Raw genomic sequence first — 12,157 nt, 5'->3', positions numbered from 1 at the left:
TAGTTCCGTCCCTGATTATTATTGTTGTCTTATCATATGAATCAACATATTGTTATTAATATTTCAAAAATATATTTTTGACTTTCTTAGACATCCGTGGATAATATTATATTATTATCAATCTAATTATAATGATGATAATAATTATTACTTTTATTATATTTCTTACCGAAATGTCTCCTGGTGTCTTCCATATTTTCAAAGACATTCCCTCCCAGAAAGCTCTGCAAAATGTCAGAAAATATCCGTGAAACCAACTTGTCTTGAAATATTCATAATTGCATGTCTCAAACCAATAACAAAGACATTGAAAGACATATGAAATGTTACAAACGAATAGTACAGACATTAAGAGACATTTGAATGTATCAACTGAATAACAGAGACATTTCGAAACATTTGAAACGTCTCAAACGAATAAGACACGCATTTGAGGATATTACAAATATCGCCAACCAATAACACGGACATTGGTGGGCAATGTCCTGAACCAATACCACTCTTAACATTAGAAGGTAGGATTGGAAGCTATTTGGGTCATGTTTATAAGTAGGAAAGTCTAAGCTATTAATGAGATTAAGGCGGATTTTATTTGAAATTGAGAGATTTCTCGCTCCAGTCATTCTTATGAATATCTCCAATGCAAGACCTAAATTGAAAAAAAATTAGTGTCACATAGGATTTTTTTAAATTTTTTAAAAGAAAACTCTCACAAATGCAAAAATCAGTTTAAGACTAAAGATGATGCAACATCATTTAATTCTAAGATGTCTCGTGAACAAATTCAATGTTTGAGATTTCTTTTGATAATCTCAATTGTCCACTCAATATTAAAAGTAAAACTATCTATCTAGTAGATGACACCTTATTAATTTTTAGGTTATTTCCACAAATGACCCCTAGTTTATAATCAACTTTCTGTTTAGCCTCCTAATTTATCAAAATATCCTGATGACCCCGTTTGTAGTTTTCAATGCATTGACTAAAAAGTTAGATTTTATCTTTCCTAAACTACTATCTTTTGTCTTTTCCTTCTTTATTTCTGATTAAATCATTTGTCTTGATCTCTTCACATTTTATATCTTTCCTCTTCTTCTTCTCTGCAAAATGTCGATGGTTCCATTGGTTGTGAAGCTTTGAAGATGAATCATGTTAGTGTACTAGTTAAAGAGAAAAATCGACAAAGTTGTATCTTTGAGAAATGGTTTTTCTTCTTCTTATCAGCAAAATATCTCACTCTTTAGTCAAACCCAACAAAAAGATATGAAATGTGAAGAGATAAAGGACTTAATCAGAAATAAAGAAGAAAAAGACAAAAGAAAGCAGTTTACGAAAGATAAAATCTCAATCATCCACTCAATATTTAAAGCAAAATAACTCATTTAAGAAAGAAATAACATTTAAATAATTTTTAAGTTTTTAGAGTGTTGCATTGAAAATATCTTTGAGTTGAGAACCTCAATTTTATTTTCTAAGAAAGGAAAACTCAAATTTAGACTTGACACATAACACAATCGAAATACTTTTTGAATATTACGTACATTGGAAATGTTGTAAATCTAAATCCATTTTTTCCTCCAAATGGCCATATTATAAGGAGCAATTGTCACATAGCCTTTCAACAAAAGAAAAAAAAAAGTGTCACAAGACACATGGTCACCCTCTTGATAAGGTTAGGTTATTCCTTTGATATTCGTTTCTTATCAATAGCAATATGGGTCTTGAGACGAGACAAACTTATAAAAGGTTTTTTTGTTATTGATATTATATAGGTGCTTAAGTTATTACAATTATATCTAATATTAGAAGTATAATACTTCTTTCGTCTCAAAATAAAAGTCCATTATTCCTCTTTGGGTTGTCTCAAAATGAAAGTCCCATACCATATATAGCCTATAATGTCCACTATTTTGACAAATGTACCCCTCCTTAATTCTATCAATATCAAGTGCATTTATTAAGAAAGATAATGCATGCACTATTTTTGTCCAATAAAATTCATTCGATTGAATTACAATAAATGCTAGCATTCCTATTTAATAAGGACAATATGGGAACACAGAAAATGAAAATAAATCAGGTGAGTTTCGAGAATGGACTATGAATATGAGACGGAGGAAGTAGTTAATTTAACATCAGACTAACATGTATAATAGATTATGTCTCTGAATTTTACATGATTATAATTAACTCTAGACCCTAGCTAGAGCCTATCTAGCCAACTAAACCTGGTATGGGAGGTCGTTAATTGTTTTCGACTTTATAGTAAGAAAGAAGGATGATGGGAGCGTCATGTAACTCCCCAAATCTAGATTTTCACGTCGGCCTCCATGAAAACCTAAACTTAAAGCAGTTCTCTGCAGAACAGTAAACATAGTCGATATATCCATCAAAAGAGACAAATAATATTAAATGTGAAGCTCATAAGAATCAATAAATCGTCTAAAATAAATTTATTAAACTTTCAAAACTCAAATAGTGTTTCTAAATCATCAACACGAAGGTCGGACAAGAACGAATGAAAGAAATAACTATTTAGGAGGCGAAACTCCAAATAACTACGTAATCTCGAAAGCAAAAACTAAGAAACTCTGAGCTGAAGAACTGAGATCAAACTGGTGGCGCTCCCCGATCTCTATCACCTGAAATAAATAATAGGCTGGGTCAGAACCCATCTAGTAGATTTCCAATTACCTAAGGTCTAAATAGACCAATCCAATAACAAAACAAAATATCGAACATAAGAAAAATAAAACATAGTCACATGTTTTACAACTTTCGAGCCAATTCAATAAAGCCGACCTGTTACACGGTTGAAAAGAGACTCATACAATACAACTTCCCTTTTTAAGGGGTATAACCAATTTTGATGTCCACGAGATAGCTTCACTTGGCATCTGTGTTTGTATCGACTTAAACCTCTCAATAAACAAGGGATACCTCCCAAAAAAGGGATCCATGCAACACGAGCACAGTGCAAAACGAGCACTTCACATATGAGCAGGAGGCGAGTCAACCTCAAGTTGGTAAATTACTTCTCAAACTAAAAGTATGTGGTCCACAAGAATGAACTTGTGTTTGCATCGATCACCCTGTCGAGCCAACCACCGATTACTTATGGATTACAACCGTTAATCCATATTAGAACTCAAGACCCTGGTCCACTGGGTTGTCAATTATCACATTGACAAACCTGTGTCTGCATCAACCCACATGTCGAGCCAACCAGTCTTAGTTCAATCCATTAACAGAACTCAAGATCATGGTCCACTAAGTTATTCAGTATCACATCAATAAGTAGTGTTTGCAATCGACCCAACATGTCGAGCCAACCATTCTTAGTTCCGACTAGCCTATGCTTTCTAGGTTAACAACCTAAAATAATATATCACACACAAATATTATAGCATTTATACTCCAATTCTCATACATATCATCTCATACAATCAGACGACTCAAACATGATAAGTATTAGTTATAATATCATTATAACCGATTACGATGAGTTTACTTTCATAAGTAAGGCTAGAGATGCAAAATACCACATCATATATATATATATATATATATATATATATCAAACATCAATTGTCAACATCAATGACATAAAAACGAATAATTCTTAGCATCTAGGCTCCTGTCCGGTATATTTATGCTCTATTTGTATAACCCTAAGAGTCTAGGTTGCTGTTCGGGTATGTATATACTCCATTAATATAACTATAGTGGTCTAGGGTTACACTATTGTTGTTGGAACTAGTTTATAATCATAGTAGATGTCTATTGTATCCGTAATTAGTTCCAAGTTGATGATAACCTACCAAACATTAATAATTTAAAACTATTATAGTTCTAATTATTCAAAACTAGGTTTGAAATTGAAGAAGGCTGTGTAAACCCTAGGGAAGAAGAAAACTACTTGAGTTGTAGCAGCAAAAAGAAGAAACTAAACCCTTTAGCAAATCCCTTTCACGCTCCTTCTTTTCCTTCTTCACTTTCTGTCTCTAAAACCTCACTTTATAACTCTAGAATCTCCTTTTGAAACTTGTTGTTCATGGTGGAGAGAAAAGAAATAAGAAGGGCTAGGGTTACTATTAATTAAAAGGACAAGAAAGGAAATCTGGGGATATGATATTTGAACCCATATATTTTTTTTTTCTAATGGCACCTTAAAAAACAAATTTGGGTACTACAAGTCCATAGACGCCCCACCTTTTTATTCGGTTTGCCTTCACTCTTGGTGCTTCTACGTAGTAGGCAAGTCCGAGGGTACTCGAACGGGTGTGGTCCATGTTGGGCTTGAACAACACAGACTCATATTAGTCTGGGGCCCTTAGAGAGTGCCAAGAGTAAAAGTGGGCTTAAAAAAAAGGCAAGGCATTTTTTAGAGGCACCCATGGATGATTAATGTACCAATAAGGGTGAGTGGACAACAACATATCATAAGTCAACACAAGTACTCCACAACTAACATGAACACCACTCTTTGGTGCACCTTCCATTAAGAGCACAATCATAAGACTGAAGATCGTACACATATAGAGAATGTAATTGAAACACTGGTTCGAGAAAAAATGTTGGATACATCCTCAAAAAAGGTGCAAAGCCTGAACCTAATGAAAATTACAACGGGACTCAGACGAGCAAATGTGGAGTTGAATCTGGTCTCAACATCGAAATCCACCAAACCTCAGCTCGCGCTTAACAGAATAACAACCCAAACCTAACAAAAGCAGTTCTGACAACCAGTGGAAGAACCATTCTCACTATTGTAGGAGGACCAACAGTTGGGGCACCTCTTCTCTAGTCAAGAATTAATATCAGAGTTGCAACTCCCCATCTTCTCTAACCATGAATTATTTGGTTTGATACACCCCCACGACGACCCACTAGTAATATCTGTGTCTTTTGTAAATTGGACCATACAAATTAAGGAATAATTTTGATACCTCGCCTAATGCTTAAATTCCCAATCTCGAACACCAGCTTGGTGGGAAACATCCGGGGAGATCAACGAATAGCTAGAGAATGTTATATGGTATCATCTTAAAATTGCGCGATGGTAACTATATAATAACTTTAGGAAGAAACTCCTCCTGCAGAGATCAATAAGGAATCAATGTAACAAGTTTAAATGGTTGAACACAACAGAGCTCAACCAAAGAACAATAGTGAAAGGAAGGGAAACAGACCTTGTCATTAACAAAGCTTTTATGGCAGAGATAAGTTATGCTTTTACTAAAGATAAGATAACAAAGAAAGTAACACGTGCTAACTCGTAAGACATGACAATACTGATACAGATTGAAACCCTGAGAACATAGGTCATTTATGTGGGTAATGCTCTGACGAAAACTGAACGAGAAGAGCTGAAAGAGTTTTTAAAAACTGACCAACTACCCTTCATTTGGGCCTTCTGTGCTATCTTTGCCTAAACTTCTTTTAGGCCTATGAGACATGTTTATGGGACTCTCCCATAATTATATGTCTCATCCCACTAGTCATATCATCCGGTCAAATAAACATTCTTTGGTGTAACCCGATGTAGGATCCAATCGAAGTTAGCCGCAGATTACTTAGTAATTCGACGATCGTACTTGGTTCTAGCTATACACTACAACCCTTAAATCGTCCGGACTTGATGATCTTCTTCATCAATTGTCCTATCCGAAAAATTACTTGCATTGCATCTTTGGTCGAAGGACATCTCCTTCATTGTTCATTTTGTTCTCAAAGGAATCCATTTCCTAGGGCTTATACTAGAATTGGGGAAATTCTTGTCGAACTTCTCCCAACTTATACAATAGCTGAGTATAGATAAAATCAAAAAATCGCAATTACAAGTTCAATTGTGAATTCAAACCCTAACTAGGATAGGACATCATCTTTCCAATAAATAGTTTCTTCACCATCATCCATGATCTTTACTTTTCTATCTCCGTGTTTGTTATATATAATTGTATCCCTGAAGATGAAGTTCAAGCTCTTAAAAACGAAATATTTCTTGTTATTGCACAATTACCAAAAAATACACTTGTTGGTTTGGTTACTTTTGGTTCATTGGTGGATGTCCATGCTTTGGTTTTTATGGAGTTCTTTAGAGATTCTGTTTAATGGGAAATTGTTCTTAGAAGTTGAGTGCTTTTGTTTTGTGTTCTTTATTTTTTCTTATGCTTTTTAAATTTCCGACCTTACCTGATATTATAAATTAAGGGGTTTTTATCAACTAATCTTTGTCAATTTTGAGTTGCAGCCTTGCAGGAAGAAGAAGAGAAATGTTATAATAGGAGAGGTTGGTGGAGAGAGGGATAAGATGTCCCAAGGAGGAAGTAACCATGAACAGAAAATTGTGGTGTCACTGAGATTAAGGTCTCTAAATTCAAAAGAAATGGGAAGTAATGATGCTTTAGATTAGGAATGTATAAGTGATGCATCAGAGAATAGAGAAGGAACATGAGAAAATTTATTTTTAGAGAAAGGGTACTTCAGAAAACAAAAAATTCAGATGTTAAAGTTAACTGACGATTATACAAAAATGGGGCAAAAATTTGAATTTACGAAAAATAGAGAGCCAAAAGAGAAGTTGATCACAAAATACGAGGCAAAAAAGGAAATCTATTATATTAAAACAGCTCAGTCAGTTATTCAGGGTATAAGTCTGGCCGTCGATTCTTTTTGTGATTTTCGCATCTGACGGGTGAAAATTTTCGAGATCTATACGGTTTGAGTTATTTGAGTAATTAGGTACCCTAACAGAAGTTATTTTAGTCATTGCTAAACAATTTTTTTTCCTCCCACGTTTTCCCCTTCTTCCCGACTTCATCGCTCTTAAACCTCGACGTCCACTTTCTTCTCTCCCTCTTAGAAACCATCTAAATTTCAGTTTCGGTACTCTTTAGTTCAGTTTCCCCCTCTCTATCTTTCCCTATGCTAAAACCGAATATCTCAATCTCTCTCAAAATCAATCTACTGTCCCTTTCTTTCTCCCTTTTGCCACAATGAAGCTATTATGATTAGGGATTGAGGTTAAAATGTCTCCGAGGTTAGTCATTTTTTCCATCTATAAATTTTCAAAGATTAAATTTTATAATTTGTTTGGTTTTCGATTTTGTAGTTTCAATTTCTGCAAATAAGGTGTTCAAGGAAATGTCTGTGAGGGGAATTTTGTTTTGTTAGTTTTAACTAATTTTGTTTAATATTACTATGGATTCACAGATAAATTTGTCTCCTTCTTTTCCACTTCTTCTTCCAGGTAAATATGTCTAACTATCTATTTTTCCTTTTCTTTTTTCTGTTAATTTTTGTTTTCCTTAATCACTTATGCATCTTATTTTTCTGTTAACTATCTATGAGATGTTCTTCGGGACTACCAATGGGTAATGGTACTATCTCTTTTAGTTTTGTAGTTTATGGTGTTAAATATTGTTAATTCTTTGGTTGTGAGTGTTAATCTCTTTGGCTAATGCTTGACTGAATTGGTTACATGCTAAAATTCGATTGTCAATGTTATTCACATCTTGATCACTAGGTGGTTGAAGAAATTCTTGACTGAATTGGTTAATGTTATTTCATCCAGGTTTTACAAGTCATAAACTCAAAAGTTCTTGAAGTTGAACCATGGCAGCCAATGGTGGACTAATTTGCAGTTGTGTGGAAGATACTCAATGGTGGGTAAATGAAATAGTTCATGAATCCTACGCTTTGATGTCTAGCTCATAAAAATTCAGTTTCCAAATTCAACACCTTCATGCAGTCTAGTTCTCTACTTTTGAATTCCTATTTGAACTTTTCTTTTATGTCTATCTCCGTTTTGTTTATTTACAAAATTGATTTTTGATTTTGTTAGTTTTGAGTTGAAATCTGCTTAAAGATCTTTGTTTTTTTTATTTTTGTAATGTTTAACGGTGAAATATTTTGTAATGTATAATGTAATCGGTGCTCTTCCTGCGAAGGTGTTTGAAGACATGACACTTTAGTTCGGTGTATCTACTGACCTTTTTCATGTGCTCCTTTCAAATTGTTACAAATGGTTTAGTTGACTTAGTATTTGAAGTTCTGTTATGAATAATCCCTGAATATCAGGGTAATGACTTAGTCTTGGCTATAACCCACGTTGTTGTGGAATAACAGCTTATTTCGCTTTGATTTTCTCTTGTTAACGACTATATATGTAGCCATTTTGGTTATTGAATAAATACAATGTTCTCTTACTCAACAATTGGTATCAGAGCTAAGTTGGACCTGCACCAGAGTTTTTTATTCTTTTCTTATTCAGATCATTGTAGCCGCAGCTAAAGATGACGACGGAAAACAACTTCGTTCAACCAGCAATACCACGATTTGATGGGCACTACGATCACTGGAGCATGTTAGTGGAGAATTTTCTTCGCTCCAAAAAATATTGGCATGTCATTGAGAATGGAATCTCTGCTGCAGCAGAGGATGCAAGTCTCTCGGATGAACAAAAGAAGGAAGTTGCTGATTGGAGCTTGAAGGACTTACGAGCAAAGAACTATCTCTTTCAGGCCATCGTCCGTTCGATCCTTGAGACTATTTTGGATAAGGAAACTTCAAAGGGAATCTGGGATTCCATGAAGAAAAAGTTTCAAGGGAATGCAAGGGTTAAACGAGCATAGCTGCAAACCTTCGCAAAGATTTTGAGATTCTTCATATGAAGGAAGGTGAGACAATTTCTGATTATTTTGCTCAAACTCTCACTATTGCTAACAAAATGCGATCTCATGGTGAAATGTTGACTGATGTTACTGTTATTGAAAAGATCCTACGCTCTATGACCATAAAATTCGAATATGTGGCGTGTTCTATTGAAGAATCTAAAGACTTGGACAGTATGTCTATTGACGAACTACAAAGTAGTTTATTGGTTCATGAAGAACGTATGCAAGCACATATTGTAGAGGAACAAGCATTAAAGGTCAGCTATGACTACAATGTTGGTAAGCCAGGTCGTGGTGAAGGTATTTACTGAGGACGAGGACGAGGGCGTGGGAGACAAGGTTTTTATAAATCATTTGTTGAATGTTTTCTAAGAGTCTTACTATAAGAGTGATCAATATCAATGAAGCTCTGAGTAAGGAGGCGGGAACCATAGCGTAGGCAATTGACATCATTCACTCACCGACGAGAGGGAGCTAGACTACGAACACTGTGTCAATAGATTTCGAAATGTAAGATTTGAGAATGAACTCCGATACCCAAACCCTCCACCTATTCAAAAAGGAAAAAAAAGTTGGCAGGGAATCTTTTTCTCACAAGAAGGACAATGGCCGAAGTAAATGATATTAGAGTTCTAAAGGGAGAAAGCGATAAAGAGGCGTCTGCCCATTGATAGATAGCCTTTCCCCTGAAAGGGACCGATTCGCGATTATAGATAGAAGACGATTGACTGAATGAACGAAAGCCCGCTCTCTATCCAATGATCGACCCATCCGGCTTTGACTTTCGTTTCAGGTAGACCGGGGAAACTGCATATGATCTCCCGCGCAACAGAGGCTAGAGCAGCATATGATCCATCAGTGGCAGAGCCAGATGCAGTAGTTCCTATGGTTTACCCTGAACCTGTAGTTTAAGCAAGAGTAGACCCAGCATTTAGAGAGCGAGACCACCCTGAAAAGGCATGGGGAAACTCATGCTAGGAGTAAACCTACCCTGTTTTCGTGAAATGAGTCTGTTCCTTAGTTGGCGATGATCCCTCTCGCTCTCACTCACGGGTCTCGGATCCTAGTAGCCTGTGGCCCCCCTGACCCCACTCGATTCAAACCAATTATGAAGGGCTACTACAGTCGCCTTCTTGTTAGTCTCTTAAGTGCATGACTATCAATCTCCGGGGCCAACTGCACAGGTCGCAAGAAGCCGCTGGTCGAAGGTTTGGACCAATCGCAATTCATCACCACCTTGCCCGCTTCCAATTGATGATCACGAACTAGGTCACTTCCAATCTGAATGCCCAAAGAAAGGTAAAGAAAAGGAGTCACGACCATTATGCAGAAACCTCTAAACCATTGTTGTTGATGGCATATGTAGATGTTGAAGAGATGATGCAGAAATCAAAACCAATGATGGTCCAGAAATCAGAATATAGGAGTCCAGAAATTGATAGCAGTATGAAAGAATTACTTCTCATGGCTCATATTGAGAAAGAACCAAACGAAACAGCATGGTTCTTAGACTCGGGTTGTAGTAATCACATGTGTGGGCGCAAGGAATTCTTTTCCGAACTTGATGAGAACTTTCGGAAATCAGTGAAGCTTGGTGACAACTCCAGCATCAGTGTAATGGGAAAATGCCGCCTACATCTCCAAGTTAATCATGTGTCGCAAATTATTATAGAGGTAATTTATATTCCTGAATTAAAAAATAACCTCTTAAGTATTGGTCAATTGCAAGAGAAAGATTTAACTATTGTGTTCAAACGTAACAAGTGCAAGGTTTATCACCCTAAAAGAGGTCTTATTATCGAAACGACAATGTCTCTTAATAGGATGTTTATCCTTCTTGCCACAATTGAACCTCAAGATCAGCATTGTTTTCTTACTCCCACACAAAATCTAGATCATCTTTGGCATTGTCGGTATGGCCACTTAAGCTTTGGAGGCTTTAAAACTCTAAAGGAAAAACAAATGGTTCATGGACTGCCACAACTGGAATGCTCGAATGTTTTATGTGAAGATTGTGTGCTTGGAAAACAACACAGAAGTTCATTTCTGAAGGGAAGTACATGGAGAGCATCGCAACCGCTTCAGCTCCTTCATTCGGACATATGCGGTTCAATTTTTCCGATTTCAAACAGTCAAAAGAGGTATATATATTAACTTTTATTGATGACTTTAGCCGAAAATTGTGGGTCTTTTTCTTAGCAAAAAAATCAGATTCCTTTAGATCGTTCAAACTTTTAAAATCAATGATGGAGAAAGAAATAGGCACTAGTATTTGAGGACTACGATTTGTTCGAGCTGGAGAATTTACATCTACTGAATTTATAGCATTTTGAGTCGCTAATGGGATCCGTCGTCAACTTACAGTGTACTACACTCCTCAACAAAACGGAGTGGCAAAAAGGAAAAATCGAACAATCGTGAACATGGTCAGAAGTACGCTCACTAGTAGGCAAGTTCCAAAAACCTTTTGGCCCGAGGCTGTCAATTGGGCAGTACACATTATAAATAGAAGCCCTACCCTTGCAGTTCGAGATAAAACTCCAGAAGAGGCATGGAGTGGCACCAAACCATCGGTTTCACATTTTCGAGTATTTGGTTGTGTTAACTATGCTCATGTTCCAGATGTCAAACGCACCAAGTTGAACAGCAAAAGCTTAAAATGTGTTTTGCTGGGAATTAGTTAGGAGTCTAAAGCCTATCGTTTGTATGATCCAGTCTCTGAAAAAGTAATTATTAGTCGTGATGTTATCTTTAATGAAGGAGAAAGTTGGGATTGGGATGATAGTCATACTAATGCAATTAAAGCACCTCTTGATTGGAATGAGGTAGTTGAAAAAGGCAACGAAAGTACTCAAGATAAACATGTCGACATCGATTCGAATGGGTCTGTTCACGAGGAAGGTAGTGCATCTAATCATAATGGTGACTATGGTAAATCTCATGAGGAGAATATTGAGCATCAAGTTGCTGTTGAACAAATAACACATGCTGAACCTATTCCTAGACCCATTGAGAGACGTTCTCGCCAACAACCAATATGGGTGCGTGACTATGATTGTGGCGAAGACCTTTCAAATGATGACCATCAAGGTAATTTTGCTTTATTTGGTAATGACAACCCCTTATCATATGTGGATGCAGCAAAAAGTGTCAAATGGAGGTGTGCCATGGACTCGGAAATCGAGCCATTCAAAAGAATGATACATGGGATCTCACTGATCTTCCCAATGGTGCAAAAGTGGTTGGAGTTAAATGGGTATACAAGACTAAACTAAATGAGCACGGAGAAGTCGACAAGTACAAGGCTCGCCTTGTGGCAAAAGGGTACACACAACAACATGGGGTGGACTACACAGAGGTCTTTGCACCGGTGGCTCGTATGGATACTATACGGTTGATCATTGCTTTAGCTGCTCAAAATGGTTGGTCTTTATTCCAATTAGACGTTAAATCTGCATTTCTTCATGGTGAACTAAATG

The 12,157-nt window shown here is 36.3% G+C and overlaps 1 pseudogene; it reads left to right on the top strand.

The window, feature by feature from the left end:
* The first annotated feature begins 8,297 nt into the window (after positions 1-8,297).
* LOC147567140 (uncharacterized) lies at positions 8,298-9,590 on the top strand (annotated as a pseudogene).
* Positions 9,591-12,157: the final 2,567 nt, after the last annotated feature.

This window comes from Eschscholzia californica, unplaced genomic scaffold (assembly GCF_041429995.1).
Source record: "Eschscholzia californica isolate CP2 unplaced genomic scaffold, dmEscCali1.0.p SCAF_1, whole genome shotgun sequence".
In the NCBI taxonomy this organism is placed as follows: domain Eukaryota; kingdom Viridiplantae; phylum Streptophyta; class Magnoliopsida; order Ranunculales; family Papaveraceae; genus Eschscholzia; species Eschscholzia californica.
The sequence above is the reverse complement of the archived record's forward strand: the minus strand, read 5'-3'. Positions and strand labels throughout refer to the sequence as shown.